At 36.8% G+C, this 19413-nt stretch overlaps 5 non-coding genes across 5 annotated transcripts; all 5 read right to left on the bottom strand.

Moving 5' to 3' along the window:
- Window positions 1–258: 258 nt before the first annotated feature.
- trnae-cuc (transfer RNA glutamic acid (anticodon CUC)) lies at window positions 259–330 on the bottom strand. The gene has a single exon. It is a non-coding gene; the product is annotated as a tRNA-Glu (tRNA).
- Window positions 331–629: 299 nt separating this feature from the next.
- On the bottom strand, window positions 630–701 carry trnae-uuc (transfer RNA glutamic acid (anticodon UUC)). Its single transcript has one exon. It is a non-coding gene; the product is annotated as a tRNA-Glu (tRNA).
- Window positions 702–2098: 1397 nt separating this feature from the next.
- On the bottom strand, window positions 2099–2170 carry trnae-uuc (transfer RNA glutamic acid (anticodon UUC)). The gene has a single exon. It is a non-coding gene; the product is annotated as a tRNA-Glu (tRNA).
- A 299-nt stretch (window positions 2171–2469) lies between these two features.
- Window positions 2470–2541, bottom strand: trnae-uuc (transfer RNA glutamic acid (anticodon UUC)). Its single transcript has one exon. It is a non-coding gene; the product is annotated as a tRNA-Glu (tRNA).
- A 1397-nt stretch (window positions 2542–3938) lies between these two features.
- trnae-uuc (transfer RNA glutamic acid (anticodon UUC)) lies at window positions 3939–4010 on the bottom strand. Its single transcript has one exon. It is a non-coding gene; the product is annotated as a tRNA-Glu (tRNA).
- Between the last annotated feature and the right edge of the window lie 15403 nt (window positions 4011–19413).

The raw sequence follows: 19413 nt of genomic DNA, 5'->3' as shown, positions 1-19413 counted from the left end.
TAAAAACATCTGCAGTTTGGCTTGAATTAAAAGTTGGATCTGGAATTCCAAACTCTAAGTCTCATTTCCCTGACCGGGAATTGAACCCGGGCCGCGGCGGTGAGAGCGCCGAATCCTAGCGACTAGACCATCAGGGACACAATTATGCAAATGAAGTCATAGTTCATGTCGAATGCTTTAAAAACATCTGTAGTTTGGCTTGAATTAAAATTTAGAGCTTCAATTCCCTGACTAGGAATTTAACATTTTATATCTGATTTCCCTGACCGGGAATTGAACCCGGGCCGCGGCGGTGAGAGCGCCGAATCCTAGCCACTAGACCATCAGGGACACAATTATGCAAATGAAGTCATAGTTTGAGTCAAATAATTTAAAAACATCTGCAGTTTGGCTTGAATTAAAAGTTAAAGCTGGAATTTCCTGACCAGGAATTTACCACTTTATATCTGATTTCCCTGACCGGGAATTGAACCCGGGCCGCGGCTGTGAGAGCGCCGAATCCTAGCCACTAGACCATCTGGGACACAATTATGCTAATGAAGTCATAATTTGAGTCGAATACTTTAAAAACATCTGCAGTTTGGCTTGAATTAAAAGTTGGATCTGGAATTCCAAACTCTAAATCTCATTTCCCTGACCGGAAATTGAACCCGGGCCGCGGCGGTGAAAGCGCCAAATCCTAGCCACTAGACCATCAGGGACACAATTATGCAAATGAAGTCATAGTTTACGTCGAATACTTTAAAAACATCTGCAGTTTGGCTTGAATTAAAAGTTAAAGCTTGAATTCCCTGACCAGGAATTTAACACTTTATATCTGATTTCCCTGACCAGGAATTTAACCCGGGCCGCGGCGGTGAAAGCGCCAAATCCTAGCCACTAGACCATCTGGGACACAATTATGCAAATGAAGTCATAATTTGAGTCGAATACTTTAAAAACATCTGCAGTTTGGCTTGAATTAAAAGTTGGATCTGGAATTCCAAACTCTAAATCTCATTTCCCTGACCGGGAATTGAACTCGGGCCGCGGTGGTAAAAGCGCCAAATCCTAGCCACTAGACCATCAGGGACACATTCATGCAAATGGTGTCATAGTTTAAGTCGAATGCTTTAAAAACATCTGTAGTTTGGCTTGAATTAAAATTTAGAGCTTCGGTTCCCCGACTAGGAATTTAACACTTTATATCTGATTTCCCTGACCGGGAATTGAACCCGGGCCGCGGCGGTGAGAGCGCAGAATCCTAGCCACTAGACCATCGGGGACATGATTATGCTAATGAAGTCATAATTTGAGTCGAAAACTTTAAAAACATCTGCAGTTTGGCTTGAATTAAAAGTTGGATCTGGAATTCCAAACTCTAAATCTCATTTCCCTGACCGGGAATGGAACCCACACCGCGGCGGTGAGAGCGCCGAATCCTAGCCACTAGACCATCAGGGACATGAATATGCTAATGAAGTCTTAGTTTAAGTCGAAAACTTTAAAAACATCTGCAGTTTTGCTTGAATTAAAAGTTGGATCTGGAATTTCAAACTCTAAATCTCATTTCCCAGACCGGGAATGGAACCCGGGCCGCGGCGGTGAGAGCACCGAATCCTAGCCACTAGACGATCAGGGACATGATTATGCTAATGAAGTCTTAGTTTAAGTCGAAAACTTTAAAAACATCTGCAGTTTTGCTTGAATTAAAAGTTGGATCTGGAATTCCAAACTCTAAATCTCATTTCCCTGACCGGAAATAGAACCAGGGCCGCGGCGGTGAAAGCGCCAAATCCTAGCCACTAGACCATCTGGGACACATTTATGCAAATGGTGTCATAGTTTAAGTCGAATGCTTTAAAAACATCTGTAGTTTGGCTTGAATTAAAATTTAGAGCTTCAATTCCCCGACTAGGAATTTAACACTTTATATCTGATTTCCCTGACCGGGAATTGAACCTGGGCCGCGGCGGTGAGAGCGCAGAATCCTAGCCACTAGACCATCAGGGACATGATTATGCTAATGAAGTCATAATTTGAGTCGAATACTTTAAAAACATCTGCAGTTTGGCTTGAATTAAAAGTTGGATCTGGAATTCCAAACTCTAAATCTCATTTCCCTGACCGGAAATTGAACCCGGGCCGCGGCGGTGAAAGCGCCAAATCCTAGCCACTAGACCATCAGGGACACAATTATGCAAATTAAGTCATAGTTTACGTCGAATACTTTAAAAACATCTGCAGTTTGGCTTGAATTAAAAGTTAAAGCTTGAATTCCCTGACCAGGAATTTAACACTTTATATCTGATTTCCCTGACCAGGAATTTAACCCGGGCCGCGGCGGTGAAAGCGCCAAATCCTAGCCACTAGACCATCTGGGACACAATTATGCAAATGAAGTCATAATTTGAGTCGAATACTTTAAAAACATCTGCAGTTTGGCTTGAATTAAAAGTTGGATCTGGAATTCCAAACTCTAAATCTCATTTCCCTGACCGGAAATTGAACCCGGGCCGCGGCGGTGAAAGCGCCAAATCCTAGCCACTAGACCATCAGGGACACAATTATGCAAATGAAGTCATAGTTTACGTCGAATACTTTAAAAACATCTGCAGTTTGGCTTGAATTAAAAGTTAAAGCTTGAATTCCCTGACCAGGAATTTAACACTTTATATCTGATTTCCCTGACCAGGAATTTAACCCGGGCCGCGGCGGTGAAAGCGCCAAATCCTAGCCACTAGACCATCTGGGACACAATTATGCAAATGAAGTCATAATTTGAGTCGAATACTTTAAAAACATCTGCAGTTTGGCTTGAATTAAAAGTTGGATCTGGAATTCCAAACTCTAAATCTCATTTCCCTGACCGGGAATTGAACTCGGGCCGCGGTGGTAAAAGCGCCAAATCCTAGCCACTAGACCATCAGGGACACATTTATGCAAATGGTGTCATAGTTTAAGTCGAATGCTTTAAAAACATCTGTAGTTTGGCTTGAATTAAAATTTAGAGCTTCGGTTCCCCGACTAGGAATTTAACACTTTATATCTGATTTCCCTGACCGGGAATTGAACCCGGGCCGCGGCGGTGAGAGCGCAGAATCCTAGCCACTAGACCATCGGGGACATGATTATGCTAATGAAGTCATAATTTGAGTCGAAAACTTTAAAAACATCTGCAGTTTGGCTTGAATTAAAAGTTGGATCTGGAATTCCAAACTCTAAATCTCATTTCCCTGACCGGGAATGGAACCCACGCCGCGGCGGTGAGAGCGCCGAATCCTAGCCACTAGACCATCAGGGACATGAATATGCTAATGAAGTCTTAGTTTAAGTCGAAAACTTTAAAAACATCTGCAGTTTTGCTTGAATTAAAAGTTGGATCTGGAATTCCAAACTCTAAATCTCATTTCCCAGACCGGGAATGGAACCCGGGCCGCGGCGGTGAGAGCACCGAATCCTAGCCACTAGACGATCAGGGACATGATTATGCTAATGAAGTCTTAGTTTAAGTCGAAAACTTTAAAAACATCTGCAGTTTTGCTTGAATTAAAAGTTGGATCTGGAATTCCAAACTCTAAATCTCATTTCCCTGACCGGAAATGGAACCAGGGCCGCGGCGGTGAAAGCGCCAAATCCTAGCCACTAGACCATCTGGGACACATTTATGCAAATGGTGTCATAGTTTAAGTCGAATGCTTTAAAAACATCTGTAGTTTGGCTTGAATTAAAATTTAGAGCTTCAATTCCCCGACTAGGAATTTAACACTTTATATCTGATTTCCCTGACCGGGAATTGAACCTGGGCCGCGGCGGTGAGAGCGCAGAATCCTAGCCACTAGACCATCAGGGACATGATTATGCTAATGAAGTCATAATTTGAGTCGAATACTTTAAAAACATCTGCAGTTTGGCTTGAATTAAAAGTTGGATCTGGAATTCCAAACTCTAAATCTCATTTCCCTGACCGGAAATTGAACCCGGGCCGCGGCGGTGAAAGCGCCAAATCCTAGCCACTAGACCATCAGGGACACAATTATGCAAATGAAGTCATAGTTTACGTCGAATACTTTAAAAACATCTGCAGTTTGGCTTGAATTAAAAGTTAAAGCTTGAATTCCCTGACCAGGAATTTAACACTTTATATCTGATTTCCCTGACCAGGAATTTAACCCGGGCCGCGGCGGTGAAAGCGCCAAATCCTAGCCACTAGACCATCTGGGACACAATTATGCAAATGAAGTCATAATTTGAGTCGAATACTTTAAAAACATCTGCAGTTTGGCTTGAATTAAAAGTTGGATCTGGAATTCCAAACTCTAAATCTCATTTCCCTGACCGGGAATTGAACTCGGGCCGCGGTGGTAAAAGCGCCAAATCCTAGCCACTAGACCATCAGGGACACATTTATGCAAATGGTGTCATAGTTTAAGTCGAATGCTTTAAAAACATCTGTAGTTTGGCTTGAATTAAAATTTAGAGCTTCAGTTCCCCGACTAGGAATTTAACACTTTATATCTGATTTCCCTGACCGGGAATTGAACCCGGGCCGCGGCGGTGAGAGCGCAGAATCCTAGCCACTAGACCATCGGGGACATGATTATGCTAATGAAGTCTTAGTTTAAGTCGAAAACTTTAAAAACATCTGCAGTTTCGCTTGAATTAAAAGTTGGATCTGGAATTCCAAACTCTAAATCTGATTTCCCTGACCGGGAATTGAACCCGGGCCGCAGCGGTGAGAGCGCCGAATGCTCGCCACTAGACCATCTGGGACACAATTATGCTAATGAAGACATAATTTGAGTCGAAAACTTTAAAAACATCTGCAGTTTGGCTTGAATTAAAAGTTGGATCTGGAATTCCAAACTCTAAATCTCATTTCCCTGACCGGGAATGGAACCCACGCCGCGGCGGTGAGAGCGCCGAATCCTAGCCACTAGACCATCAGGGACATGAATATGCTAATGAAGTCTTAGTTTAAGTCGAAAACTTTAAAAACATCTGCAGTTTTGCTTGAATTAAAAGTTGGATCTGGAATTCCAAACTATATATATAGTAGTATAGTAGTGTGGATATAGTAGTGTGGATATAGTAGTGTGGATATATTAGTGTGGATATAGTAGTGGGGATATATTAGTGTTGATATTGTAGTGGGGATATAGTAGTGGGGATATAGTATTGTTGATATAGTAGTGTGGATATAGTAGTGTGGATATATTAGTGTTGATATTGTAGTGGGGATATAGTAGTGTTGATATAGTAGTGGGGATATAGTAGTGGGGATATAGTAGTGTTGATATAGTAGTGGGGATATAGTAGTGTTGATATAGTAGTGGGGATATAGTAGTGGGGATATATTAGTGTCTATATAGTAGTGTGGATATAGTAGTGGGGATATAGTAGTGTTGATATAGTAGTGTGGATATAGTAGTGGGGATATAGTAGTGTTGATATAGTAGTGTGGATATAGTAGTGTGGATATAGTAGTGGGGATATAGTAGTGTTGATATAGTAGTGGGGATATAGTAGTGGGGATATAGTAGTGTTGATATAGTAGTGGGGATATAGTAGTGTTGATATAGTAGTGGGGATATAGTAGTGGGGATATAGTAGTGTTGATATAGTCGTGTGGATATAGTAGTGGGGATATAGTAGTGTTGATATAGTAGTGTTGATATAGTAGTGGGGATATAGTAGTGGGGATATAGTAGTGTTGATATAGTAGTGTTGATATAGTAGTGTGGAGATAGTAGTGGGGATATAGTAGTGTTGATATAGTAGTGTGGATATAGTAGTGTGGATATAGTAGTGTTGATAAAGTAGTGTTGATATAGTAGTATTGATATAGTAGTGTGGATATATTAGTGTTGATATTGTAGTGGGGATATAGTAGTGGGGATATAGTAGTGTTGATAAAGTAGTGTGGATATAGTAGTGTTGATATAGTAGTGTGGATATATTAGTGTTGATATTGTAGTGGGGATATAGTAGTGGGGATATAGTAGTGTTGATATTGTAGTGTGGATATAGTAGTGTGGATATATTAGTGTCTATATAGTAGTGTGGATATAGTAGTGTGGATATAGTAGTGTGGATATATTAGTGTGGATATAGTAGTGGGGATATATTAGTGTTGATATTGTAGTTGGGATATAGTAGTGTGGATATAGTAGTGTGGATATAGTAGTGGGGATAAAGTAGTGGGGATATAGTAGTGTTGATATAGTAGTGTTGATATAGTAGTGTGGAGATAGTAGTGTGGATATAGTAGTGGGGATAAAGTAGTGGGGATATAGTAGTGTTGATATAGTAGTGTTGATATAGTAGTGTGGAGATAGTAGTGTGGATATAGTAGTGTTGATAAAGTAGTGGGGATATAGTAGTGTTAATATAGTAGTGTTAATATAGTAGTGTTGATATAGTAGTGTGGATATATTAGTGTTGATATTGTAGTGGGGATATAGTAGTGGGGATATAGTAGTGTTGATATTGTAGTGTGGATATAGTAGTGTGGATATATTAGTGTCTATATAGTAGTGTGGATATAGTAGTGTGGATATAGTAGTGTGGATATATTAGTGTGGATATAGTAGTGGGGATATATTAGTGTTGATATTGTAGTGGGGATATAGTAGTGTGGATATAGTAGTGTGGATATAGTAGTGGGGATAAAGTAGTGGGGATATAGTAGTGTTGATATAGTAGTGTTGATATAGTAGTGTGGAGATAGTAGTGTGGATATAGTAGTGGGGATAAAGTAGTGGGGATATAGTAGTGTTGATATAGTAGTGTTGATATAGTAGTGTGGAGATAGTAGTGTGGATATAGTAGTGTTGATAAAGTAGTGGGGATATAGTAGTGTTAATATAGTAGTGTTAATATAGTAGTGTTGATATAGTAGTTTGGATATAGTAGTGTGTTGATATAGTAGTGGGGATATAGTAGTGTGGATATAGTAGTGTGGATATAGTAGTGTGGATATATTAGTGTTGATATTGTAGTGGGGATATAGTAGTGTGGATATAGTAGTGTGGATATAGTAGTGGGGATAAAGTAGTGGGGATATAGTAGTGTTGATATAGTAGTGTTGATATAGTAGTGTGGAGATAGTAGTGTGGATATAGTAGTGTTGATAAAGTAGTGGGGATATAGTAGTGTTAATATAGTAGTGTTAATATAGTAGTGTTGATATAGTAGTTTGGATATAGTAGTGTGTTGATATAGTAGTGGGGATATAGTAGTGTGGATATAGTAGTAGGGATATAGTAGTGTTGATATAGTAGTTTGGATATAGTAGTGTGTTGATATAGTAGTGTTGATATAGTAGTTTGGATATAGTAGTGTGGATATAGTAGTGGGGATATAGTAGTGTTGATATAGTAGTGGGGATATAGTAGTGTGGATATAGTAGTGTTGATATAGTAGTGTGGATATAGTAGTGTTGATATAGTAGTGTTGATAAAGTAGTGTGGATATAGTAGTGTGGATATAATAGTGTGGATATAGTAGTGGGCATATAGTAGTGGGGGTATAGTAGTGTTGATATAGTAGTGTGGATATAGTAGTGTTGATAAAGTAGTGTTGATAAAGTAGTGTGGATATAGTAGTAGGGATATAGTAGTGTTGATATAGTAGTTTGGATATAGTAGTGTGGATATAGTAGTGTGGATATAATAGTGTGGATATAGTAGTGGGGATATAGTAGTGGGGGTATAGTAGTGTTGATATAGTAGTGTGGATATAGTAGTGTTGATAAAGTAGTGTTGATAAAGTAGTGTGGATATAGTAGTGGGGATATAGTAGTTTGGATATAGTAGTGGGGATATAGTAGTGTTGATAAAGTAGTGTGGATATAGTAGTGTGGATTGAGTAGTGTTGATATAGTAGTGTGGATATAGTAGTGGGGATATAGTAGTGTTGATATAGTAGTGTGGATATAGTAGTGGGGATATAGTAGTGTTGATATAGTAGTGGGGATATAGTAGTGGGGATATAGTAGTGTGGATATAGTAGTGGGGATATAGTAGTGTTGATATAGTAGTGTGGATATAGTAGTGGGGATATAGTAGTGTTGATATAGTAGTGTGGATATAGTAGTGTGGATATAGTAGTGGGGATATAGTAGTGTTGATATAGTAGTGGGGATATAGTAGTGGGGATATAGTAGTGTTGATATAGTAGTGGGGATATAGTAGTGTTGATATAGTAGTGGGGATATAGTAGTGGGGATATAGTAGTGTTGATATAGTCGTGTGGATATAGTAGTGGGGATATAGTAGTGTTGATATAGTAGTGTTGATATAGTAGTGTGGATATAGTAGTGGGGATATAGTAGTGTTGATATAGTAGTGTGGATATAGTAGTGGGGATATAGTAGTGTTGATATAGTAGTGGGGATATAGTAGTGGGGATATAGTAGTGTTGATATAGTCGTGTGGATATAGTAGTGGGGATATAGTAGTGTTGATATAGTAGTGGGGATATAGTAGTGGGGATATAGTAGTGTTGATATAGTAGTGGGGATATAGTAGTGTTGATATAGTAGTGGGGATATAGTAGTGGGGATATAGTAGTGTTGATATAGTCGTGTGGATATAGTAGTGGGGATATAGTAGTGTTGATATAGTAGTGTTGATATAGTAGTGGGGATATAGTAGTGGGGATATATTAGTGTCTATATAGTAGTGTGGATATAGTAGTGGGGATATAGTAGTGTTGATATAGTAGTGTGGATATAGTAGTGGGGATATAGTAGTGTTGATATAGTAGTGTGGATATAGTAGTGTGGATATAGTAGTGGGGATATAGTAGTGTTGATATAGTAGTGGGGATATAGTAGTGGGGATATAGTAGTGTTGATATAGTAGTGGGGATATAGTAGTGTTGATATAGTAGTGGGGATATAGTAGTGGGGATATAGTAGTGTTGATATAGTCGTGTGGATATAGTAGTGGGGATATAGTAGTGTTGATATAGTAGTGTTGATATAGTAGTGGGGATATAGTAGTGGGGATATAGTAGTGTTGATATAGTAGTGTTGATATAGTAGTGTGGAGATAGTAGTGGGGATATAGTAGTGTTGATATAGTAGTGTGGATATAGTAGTGTGGATATAGTAGTGTTGATAAAGTAGTGTTGATATAGTAGTATTGATATAGTAGTGTGGATATATTAGTGTTGATATTGTAGTGGGGATATAGTAGTGGGGATATAGTAGTGTTGATAAAGTAGTGTGGATATAGTAGTGTTAATATAGTAGTGTTAATATAGTAGTGTTGATATAGTAGTTTGGATATAGTAGTGTGTTGATATAGTAGTGGGGATATAGTAGTGTGGATATAGTAGTAGGGATATAGTAGTGTTGATATAGTAGTTTGGATATAGTAGTGTGTTGATATAGTAGTGTTGATATAGTAGTTTGGATATAGTAGTGTGGATATAGTAGTGGGGATATAGTAGTGTTGATATAGTAGTGGGGATATAGTAGTGTGGATATAGTAGTGTTGATATAGTAGTGTGGATATAGTAGTGTTGATATAGTAGTGTTGATAAAGTAGTGTGGATATAGTAGTGTGGATATAATAGTGTGGATATAGTAGTGGGCATATAGTAGTGGGGGTATAGTAGTGTTGATATAGTAGTGTGGATATAGTAGTGTTGATAAAGTAGTGTTGATAAAGTAGTGTGGATATAGTAGTAGGGATATAGTAGTGTTGATATAGTAGTTTGGATATAGTAGTGTGGATATAGTAGTGTGGATATAATAGTGTGGATATAGTAGTGGGGATATAGTAGTGGGGGTATAGTAGTGTTGATATAGTAGTGTGGATATAGTAGTGTTGATAAAGTAGTGTTGATAAAGTAGTGTGGATATAGTAGTAGGGATATAGTAGTGTTGATATAGTAGTGGGGATATAGTAGTGTGGATATAGTAGTGGGGATATAGTAGTTTGGATATAGTAGTGGGGATATAGTAGTGGGGATATAGTAGTGGGGATATAGTAGTGTTGATATAGTAGTGTGGATATAGTAGTGGGGATATAGTAGTGTTGATATAGTAGTGGGGATATAGTAGTGGGGATATAGTAGTGTGGATATAGTAGTGGGGATATAGTAGTGTTGATATAGTAGTGTGGATATAGTAGTGGGGATATAGTAGTGTTGATATAGTAGTGTGGATATAGTAGTGTGGATATAGTAGTGGGGATATAGTAGTGTTGATATAGTAGTGGGGATATAGTAGTGGGGATATAGTAGTGTTGATATAGTAGTGGGGATATAGTAGTGTTGATATAGTAGTGGGGATATAGTAGTGGGGATATAGTAGTGTTGATATAGTCGTGTGGATATAGTAGTGGGGATATAGTAGTGTTGATATAGTAGTGTTGATATAGTAGTGTGGATATAGTAGTGGGGATATAGTAGTGTTGATATAGTAGTGTGGATATAGTAGTGGGGATATAGTAGTGTTGATATAGTAGTGGGGATATAGTAGTGGGGATATAGTAGTGTTGATATAGTCGTGTGGATATAGTAGTGGGGATATAGTAGTGTTGATATAGTAGTGGGGATATAGTAGTGGGGATATAGTAGTGTTGATATAGTAGTGGGGATATAGTAGTGTTGATATAGTAGTGGGGATATAGTAGTGGGGATATAGTAGTGTTGATATAGTCGTGTGGATATAGTAGTGGGGATATAGTAGTGTTGATATAGTAGTGTTGATATAGTAGTGGGGATATAGTAGTGGGGATATATTAGTGTCTATATAGTAGTGTGGATATAGTAGTGGGGATATAGTAGTGTTGATATAGTAGTGTGGATATAGTAGTGGGGATATAGTAGTGTTGATATAGTAGTGTGGATATAGTAGTGTGGATATAGTAGTGGGGATATAGTAGTGTTGATATAGTAGTGGGGATATAGTAGTGGGGATATAGTAGTGTTGATATAGTAGTGGGGATATAGTAGTGTTGATATAGTAGTGGGGATATAGTAGTGGGGATATAGTAGTGTTGATATAGTCGTGTGGATATAGTAGTGGGGATATAGTAGTGTTGATATAGTAGTGTTGATATAGTAGTGGGGATATAGTAGTGGGGATATAGTAGTGTTGATATAGTAGTGTTGATATAGTAGTGTGGAGATAGTAGTGGGGATATAGTAGTGTTGATATAGTAGTGTGGATATAGTAGTGTGGATATAGTAGTGTTGATAAAGTAGTGTTGATATAGTAGTATTGATATAGTAGTGTGGATATATTAGTGTTGATATTGTAGTGGGGATATAGTAGTGGGGATATAGTAGTGTTGATAAAGTAGTGTGGATATAGTAGTGTTAATATAGTAGTGTTAATATAGTAGTGTTGATATAGTAGTTTGGATATAGTAGTGTGTTGATATAGTAGTGGGGATATAGTAGTGTGGATATAGTAGTAGGGATATAGTAGTGTTGATATAGTAGTTTGGATATAGTAGTGTGTTGATATAGTAGTGTTGATATAGTAGTTTGGATATAGTAGTGTGGATATAGTAGTGGGGATATAGTAGTGTTGATATAGTAGTGGGGATATAGTAGTGTGGATATAGTAGTGTTGATATAGTAGTGTGGATATAGTAGTGTTGATATAGTAGTGTTGATAAAGTAGTGTGGATATAGTAGTGTGGATATAATAGTGTGGATATAGTAGTGGGCATATAGTAGTGGGGGTATAGTAGTGTTGATATAGTAGTGTGGATATAGTAGTGTTGATAAAGTAGTGTTGATAAAGTAGTGTGGATATAGTAGTAGGGATATAGTAGTGTTGATATAGTAGTTTGGATATAGTAGTGTGGATATAGTAGTGTGGATATAATAGTGTGGATATAGTAGTGGGGATATAGTAGTGGGGGTATAGTAGTGTTGATATAGTAGTGTGGATATAGTAGTGTTGATAAAGTAGTGTTGATAAAGTAGTGTGGATATAGTAGTAGGGATATAGTAGTGTTGATATAGTAGTGGGGATATAGTAGTGTGGATATAGTAGTGGGGATATAGTAGTTTGGATATAGTAGTGGGGATATAGTAGTGTTGATAAAGTAGTGTGGATATAGTAGTGTGGATTGAGTAGTGTTGATATAGTAGTGTGGATATAGTAGTGGGGATATAGTAGTGTTGATATAGTAGTGTGGATATAGTAGTGGGGATATAGTAGTGTTGATATAGTAGTGGGGATATAGTAGTGGGGATATAGTAGTGTGGATATAGTAGTGGGGATATAGTAGTGTTGATATAGTAGTGTGGATATAGTAGTGGGGATATAGTAGTGTTGATATAGTAGTGTGGATATAGTAGTGTGGATATAGTAGTGGGGATATAGTAGTGTTGATATAGTAGTGGGGATATAGTAGTGGGGATATAGTAGTGTTGATATAGTAGTGGGGATATAGTAGTGTTGATATAGTAGTGGGGATATAGTAGTGGGGATATAGTAGTGTTGATATAGTCGTGTGGATATAGTAGTGGGGATATAGTAGTGTTGATATAGTAGTGTTGATATAGTAGTGTGGATATAGTAGTGGGGATATAGTAGTGTTGATATAGTAGTGTGGATATAGTAGTGGGGATATAGTAGTGTTGATATAGTAGTGTGGATATAGTAGTGGGGATATAGTAGTGTTGATATAGTAGTGTTGATATAGTAGTGGGGATATAGTAGTGTTGATATAGTAGTGTTGATATAGTAGTGGGGATATAGTAGTGTTGATATAGTAGTGGGGATATAGTAGTGTTGATATAGTAGTGGGGATATAGTAGTGGGGATATAGTAGTGTTGATATAGTCGTGTGGATATAGTAGTGGGGATATAGTAGTGTTGATATAGTAGTGTTGATATAGTAGTGTGGATATAGTAGTGGGGATATAGTAGTGTTGATATAGTAGTGTGGATATAGTAGTGGGGATATAGTAGTGTTGATATAGTAGTGGGGATATAGTAGTGGGGATATAGTAGTGTTGATATAGTCGTGTGGATATAGTAGTGGGGATATAGTAGTGTTGATATAGTAGTGGGGATATAGTAGTGGGGATATAGTAGTGTTGATATAGTAGTGGGGATATAGTAGTGTTGATATAGTAGTGGGGATATAGTAGTGGGGATATAGTAGTGTTGATATAGTCGTGTGGATATAGTAGTGGGGATATAGTAGTGTTGATATAGTAGTGTTGATATAGTAGTGGGGATATAGTAGTGGGGATATATTAGTGTCTATATAGTAGTGTGGATATAGTAGTGGGGATATAGTAGTGTTGATATAGTAGTGTTGATATAGTAGTGTGGATATAGTAGTGTGGATATAGTAGTGTTGATATAGTAGTGGGGATATATTAGTGTTGATATTGTAGTGGGGATATAGTAGTGTGGATATAGTAGTGTGGATATAGTAGTGGGGATAAAGTAGTGGGGATATAGTAGTGTTGATATAGTAGTGTTGATATAGTAGTGGGGAGATAGTAGTGTGGATGTAGTAGTGTTGATAAAGTAGTGGGGATATAGTAGTGTTAATATAGTAGTGTTAATATAGTAGTGTTGATATAGTAGTGGGGATATAGTAGTGGGGATATAGTAGTGTTGATATAGTAGTGTTGATAAAGTAGTGTGGATATAGTAGTGTTGATATAGTAGTGGGGATATAGTAGTGTTAATATAGTAGTGTTAATATAGTAGTGTTGATATAGTAGTGGGGATATTGTAGTGGGGATATAGTAGTAGGGATATAGTAGTGGGAGATATAGTAGTGGGGATATAGTAGTGTTGATATAGTAGTGGGGGTATAGTATTGTGGATATAGTAGTGGGGGATAAAGTAGCGGGGATATAGTAGTGTTGATATAGTAGTGGGGGTATATTAGTGTTGATATAGTAGTGGGGATATAGTAGTGTTGATATAGTAGTGTTAATATAGTAGTGTTTATATAGTAGTGTTGATATAGTAGTGGGGATATAGTAATGTTGATAAAGTAGTGTGGATATAGTAGTGTCGATATAGTAGTGTGGATATAACAGTGGGGATATAGTAGTGTTGATATAGTAGTGGGGGTATATTAGTGTTGATATAGTAGTGGGGATATATTAGTGTTGATATAGTAGTGGGGATATAGTAATGTTGATAAAGTAGTGTGGATATAGTAGTGGGGATATAGTAGTGTTGATATAGTAGTGGGGGTATATTAGTGTTGATATAGTAGTGGGGATATATTAGTGTTGATATAGTAGTGTTGATATAGTAGTGGGGATATAGTAGTGTTGATATAGTAGTGTTAATATAGTAGTGTTGATATAGTAGTGTTGATATAGTAGTGGGGATATAGTAGTGTTGATAAAGTAGTGTGGATATAGTAGTGGGGATATAGTAGTGTTGAAATTGTAGTGTTGATATAGTAGTGTTGATATAGTAGTGTGGATATAGTAGTGGGGATATATTAGTGTTGATATTGTAGTGGGGATATAGTAGTGGGGATATAGTAGTGTTGATATAGTAGTGTGGATATAGTAGTGTGGATATAGTAGTGTGGATATATTAGTGTTGATATTGTAGTGGGGATATAGTAGTGTGGATATAGTAGTGTGGATATAGTAGTGGGGATAAAGTAGTGGGGATATAGTAGTGTTGATATAGTAGTGTTGATATAGTAGTGTGGAGATAGTAGTGGGGATATAGTAGTGTTGATAAAGTAGTGGGGATATATTAGTGTTAATATAGTAGTGTTAATATAGTAGTGTTGATATAGTAGTGGGGATATAGTAGTGAGGATATAGTAGTGTTAATATAGTGGTGTTAATATAGTAGTGTTGATATAGTAGTGGGGATATAGTAGTGTGGATATAGTAGTGGGGGATATAGTAGTGGGGATATAGTAGTGTTGATATAGTAGTGGGGGTATATTAGTGTTGATATAGTAGTGGGGATATATAAGTGTTGATATAGTAGTGTGGATATAGTAGTGTGGATATAATAGTGTGGATATAGTAGTGGGGGATATAGTAGTGTCAATATAGTAGTGCGGATATAGTAGTGTGGATATAGTAGTGTGGATATAATAGTGGGGGATATAGTAGTGTCGATATAGTAGTGTGGATATAACAGTGGGGATATAGTAGTGTTGATATAGTAGTGTTAATATAGTAGTGTTGATATAGTAGTGGGGGTATATTAGTGTTGATATAGTAGTGGGGATATATTAGTGTTGATATAGTAGTGTGGATATAGTAGTGTGGATATAATAGTGTGGATATAGTAGTGGGGATATAGTAGTGGGGATATAGTAGTGTTGATATAGTAGTGTGGATATAGTAGTGTTGATAAAGTAGTGTGGATATAGTAGTAGGGATATAGTAGTGTTGATATAGTAGTGTGGATATAGTAGTGTGGATATAATAGTGTGGATATAGTAGTGGGGATATAGTAGTGGGGGTATAGTAGTGTTGATATAGTAGTGTGGATATAGTAGTGTTGATAAAGTAGTGTTGATAAAGTAGTGTGGATATAGTAGTAGGGATATAGTAGTGTTGATATAGTAGTTTGGATATAGTAGTGTGGATATAGTAGTGGGGATATAGTAGTGTTGATATAGTAGTGTGGATATAGTAGTGTTGATAAAGTAGTGTTGATATAGTAGTGTTGATATAGTAGTGTGGATATATTAGTGTTGATATTGTAGTGGGGATATAGTAGTGTTGATAAAGTAGTGTGGATATAGTAGTGTTGATATAGTAGTGTGGATATATTAGTGTTGATATAGTAGTGTTGATATTGTAGTGTGGATATAGTAGTGTGGATATATTAGTGTCTATATAGTAGTGTGGATATAGTAGTGTGGATATAGTAGTGTGGATATAGTAGTGTGGATATATTAGTGTGGATATAGTAGTGGGGATATATTAGTGTTGATATTGTAGTGGGGATATAGTAGTGGGGATATAGTAGTGTTGATATAGTAGTGTGGATATAGTAGTGTGGATATAGTAGTGTGGATATATTAGTGTTGATATTGTAGTGGGGATATAGTAGTGTGGATATAGTAGTGTGGATATAGTAGTGGGGATAAAGTAGTGGGGATATAGTAGTGTTGATATAGTAGTGTTGATATAGTAGTGTGGAGATAGTAGTGTGGATATAGTAGTGTTGATAAAGTAGTGGGGATATAGTAGTGTTAATATAGTAGTGTTAATATAGTAGTGTTGATATAGTAGTTTGGATATAGTAGTGTGTTGATATAGTAGTGGGGATATAGTAGTGTGGATATAGTAGTGTGGATATAGTAGTGTGGATATAGTAGTGGGGATATAGTAGTGGGGATATAGTAGTGTTGATAAAGTAGTGTGGATATAGTAGTGTGGATTGAGTAGTGTTGATATAGTAGTGTGGATATAGTAGTGGGGATATAGTAGTGTTGATATAGTAGTGTGGATATAGTAGTGGGGATATAGTAGTGTTGATATAGTAGTGGGGATATAGTAGTGGGGATATAGTAGTGTGGATATAGTAGTGGGGATATAGTAGTGTTGATATAGTAGTGTGGATATAGTAGTGGGGATATAGTAGTGTTGATATAGTAGTGTGGATATAGTAGTGGGGATATAGTAGTGTTGATAAAGTAGTGTGGATATAGTAGTGTGGATATAGTAGTGTTGATATAGTAGTGTGGATATAGTAGTGGGGATATAGTAGTGTTGATATAGTAGTGGGGATATAGTAGTGGGGATATAGTAGTGTTGATATAGTAGTGTGGATATAGTAGTGGGGATATAGTAGTGTTGATATAGTAGTGTTGATATAGTAGTGGGGATATAGTAGTGGGGATATAGTAGTGTTGATATAGTAGTGTTGATATAGTAGTGTGGAGATAGTAGTGTGGATATAGTAGTGTTGATATAGTAGTGTGGATATAGTAGTGTGGATATAGTAGTGTTGATAAAGTAGTGTTGATATAGTAGTGTTGATATAGTAGTGTGGATATATTAGTGTTGATATTGTAGTGGATATATAGTAGTGGGGATATAGTAGTGTTGATAAAGTAGTGTGGATATAGTAGTGTTGATATAGTAGTGTGGATATATTAGTGTTGATATTGTAGTGGGGATATAGTAGTGGGGATATAGTAGTGTTGATATAGTAGTGTGGATATAGTAGTGTGGATATAGTAGTGTGGATATATTAGTGTTGATATTGTAGTGGGGATATAGTAGTGTTGATATAGTAGTATTGATATAGTAGTGTGGATATATTAGTGTTGATATTGTAGTGGGGATATAGTAGTGGGGATATAGTAGTGTTGATAAAGTAGTGTGGATATAGTAGTGTTGATATAGTAGTGTGGATATATTAGTGTTGATATTGTAGTGGGGATATAGTAGTGGGGATATAGTAGTGTTGATATTGTAGTGTGGATATAGTAGTGTGGATATATTAGTGTCTATATAGTAGTGTGGATATAGTAGTGTGGATATAGTAGTGTGGATATATTAGTGTGGATATAGTAGTGGGGATATATTAGTGTTGATATTGTAGTGGGGATATAGTAGTGGGGATATAGTATTGTTGATATAGTAGTGTGGATATAGTAGTGTGGATATATTAGTGTTGATATTGTAGTGGGGATATAGTAGTGTGGATATAGTAGTGTGGATATAGTAGTGGGGATAAAGTAGTGGGGATATAGTAGTGTTGATATAGTAGTGTTGATATAGTAGTGTGGAGATAGTAGTGTGGATATAGTAGTGTTGATAAAGTAGTGGGGATATAGTAGTGTTAATATAGTAGTGTTAATATAGTAGTGTTGATATAGTAGTTTGGATATAGTAGTGTGTTGATATAGTAGTGGGGATATAGTAGTGTGGATATAGTAGTGGGGATATAGTAGTGGGGATATAGTAGTGTGGATATAGTAGTGGGGATATAGTAGTGTTGATAAAGTAGTGTGGATATAGTAGTGTGGATTGAGTAGTGTTGATATAGTAGTGTGGATATAGTAGTGGGGATATAGTAGTGTTGATATAGTAGTGTGGATATAGTAGTGGGGATATAGTAGTGTTGATATAGTAGTGGGGATATAGTAGTGGGGATATAGTAGTGTGGATATAGTAGTGGGGATATAGTAGTGTTGATATAGTAGTGTGGATATAGTAGTGGGGATATAGTAGTGTTGATATAGTAGTGTGGATATAGTAGTGTGGATATAGTAGTGGGGATATAGTAGTGTTGATAAAGTAGTGTGGATATAGTAGTGTGGATATAGTAGTGTTGATATAGTAGTGTGGATATAGTAGTGGGGATATAGTAGTGTTGATATAGTAGTGGGGATATAGTAGTGGGGATATAGTAGTGTTGATATAGTAGTGTGGATATAGTAGTGGGGATATAGTAGTGTTGATATAGTAGTGTTGATATAGTAGTGGGGATATAGTAGTGGGTATATATTAGTGTTGATATAGTAGTGTTGATATAGTAATGTGGAGATAGTAGTGTGGATATAGTAGTGTTGATATAGTAGTGTGGATATAGTAGTGTGGATATAGTAGTGTTGATAAAGTAGTGTTGATATAGTAGTGTTGATATAGTAGTGTGGATATATTAGTGTTGATATTGTAGTGGGGATATAGTAGTGGGGATATAGTAGTGTTGATAAAGTAGTGTGGATATAGTAGTGTTGATATAGTAGTGTGGATATATTAGTGTTGATATTGTAGTGGGGATATAGTAGTGGGGATATAGTAGTGTTGATATTGTAGTGTGGATATAGTAGTGTGGATATATTAGTGTCTATATAGTAGTGTGGATATATTAGTGTGGATATAGTTGTGTTGATATAGTAGTGTGGATATAGTAGTGTGGATATAGTAGTGTTGATATAGTAGTGGGGATATATTAGTGTTGATATTGTAGTGGGGATATAGTAGTGGGGATATAGTAGTGTTGATATAGTAGTGTGGATATAGTAGTGTGGATATAGTAGTGTGGATATAGTAGTGTGGATATATTAGTGTTGATATTGTAGTGGGGATATAGTAGTGTGGATATAGTAGTGTGGATATATTAGTGTTGATATTGTAGTGGGGATATAGTAGTGGGGATATAGTAGTGTTGATATTGTAGTGGGGATATAGTAGTGGGGATATAGTAGTGTTGATATTGTAGTGTGGATATAGTAGTGTGGATATAGTAGTGTGGATATAGTAGTGTTGATAAAGTAGTGTGGATATAGTAGTGTTGATATAGTAGTGTGGATATATTAGTGTTGATATTGTAGTGGGGATATAGTAGTGGGGATATAGTAGTGTTGATATTGTAGTGTGGATATAGTAGTGTGGATATAGTAGTGTGGATATAGTAGTGTGGATATAGTAGTGTGGATATAGTCGTGTTGATATATTAGTGTTGATATAGTAGTGGGGATA

Source organism: Gasterosteus aculeatus, chromosome 12 (genome assembly GCF_964276395.1).
Source record: "Gasterosteus aculeatus chromosome 12, fGasAcu3.hap1.1, whole genome shotgun sequence".
NCBI lineage: Eukaryota > Metazoa > Chordata > Actinopteri > Perciformes > Gasterosteidae > Gasterosteus > Gasterosteus aculeatus.
The sequence above is the reverse complement of the archived record's forward strand: the minus strand, read 5'-3'. Positions and strand labels throughout refer to the sequence as shown.